The sequence below is a fragment of the Triticum dicoccoides genome, chromosome 4B, assembly GCF_002162155.2.
Source record: "Triticum dicoccoides isolate Atlit2015 ecotype Zavitan chromosome 4B, WEW_v2.0, whole genome shotgun sequence".
Lineage (NCBI taxonomy): Eukaryota > Viridiplantae > Streptophyta > Magnoliopsida > Poales > Poaceae > Triticum > Triticum dicoccoides.
This window is the reverse complement of record NC_041387.1, coordinates 59,366,193-59,367,516: the sequence shown is the minus strand read 5'-3', so window position 1 is coordinate 59,367,516 and position 1,324 is coordinate 59,366,193. Positions and strand designations below refer to the sequence as shown.

The following is a 1,324-nucleotide window of genomic DNA, read 5'->3' as shown; positions in this document are numbered from 1 at the left end:
GACGCTTCGACTGCGGGGAGTGTTGAACATGTGTACATGTATGTAGGTCTGGGTTTTGTATGCAATACCTGTAGTGTCTGTCTCCCTCTGTATGTACGTGTATCTTAGGAGACAAGATACCGGTCGCACCCCTTGTATCTATATATATGTGCCTAGTGCATGATCAATCAATTATCGATGCATCAAATCATTCTCTACAATAACCACCACACATCTTTACAAAAGATTAACAAGCAGGCTCTAGGATTCTTTGGTGCAATTTTTCAGTTTTTCACACATGCGCACAGATGCATGTATTTCATTTCATCCATCGATCGATGCAGCACGGTTATTCACGATCGAGCTATTTTTAAAGTTACACCACCACTCCACCGGTGATCGGAGTGGGGCAGTGCGGGCTGCCGTCGCCATGGATGGTCTCTAAGTTGCACTCGTCCGGGCCGACGAGGTCCATGGTGTACTTCCTCGTAAACCTTGGGCAACCGGGGTATCTCCTGGAGTAGGCCGCCCTCGAACGCACCCTCCGGAGTTTCTACCCCATCCACGAGGATGCGCAGCGCCTCGCACCGGCAGTATGCTGGGACGCGCGACAACTGGTCGCAACACCGCCTCTTCAACATCCCGGCGGAGACGTACACGGGGCTTACGCTGCATATTTTAATGGACAAAAGGTTGCGGCAGGCTTGTAGCGGGTTGTATGGAATGTCCGACCCTGGAACGCACTGAGTCCCGATGGTGGCCGAGGTTGCGGCGAGTACGGCGAGCAGGACGGCGGCCGAGGGGATGAGCTGAGACATGAATGCCATTCTGGATCCTTTCAAATGGATGGGATGTCTGTAGTTTGAGGTAGGCTAGTTAGATGTGTATTGCTTGTATATGTATGTGCTGCGGAAAAGGAAGAGCGCCAGCTGGCGTTGTAACTATGGATGTGCCTTTTGCTCTTGTTGGGAGTCACGCGGAAAGGAAATTTTGATGTCGTGTACGATGAAAGGCCCGCTGATTAATCTTTACCATAACAGTATTTGGAGCTTTATGGCAATAGAATTTGGAGGGGATGCAAGTTGGGGTTTGAGTGAAAGAATGGCCAGATTTGCTGCCACTGCGTTCCTAACTTTCTTGACATGGCATGAATTATCTTATCATACGTGGCCAATAGCTTTATCCCTGGTTTATATGGCATCATTTTCTTCTACATTTATTTCTCATGTGATCTAAGCACTGATACTTTTTTTTGCGAGTGAAAAAAGGTATCAGTGTTAAACTTCTTTTTTTCTTGGTTTGTGTGTGGACTCTGGAGATCATATGCTCATTAAACCAACCAAGT

At 47.9% G+C, this 1,324-nt stretch overlaps 1 pseudogene; it reads right to left on the bottom strand.

The window, feature by feature from the left end:
* Window positions 1–204: 204 nt before the first annotated feature.
* LOC119293340 lies at window positions 205–825 on the bottom strand (annotated as a pseudogene).
* Window positions 826–1,324: the final 499 nt, after the last annotated feature.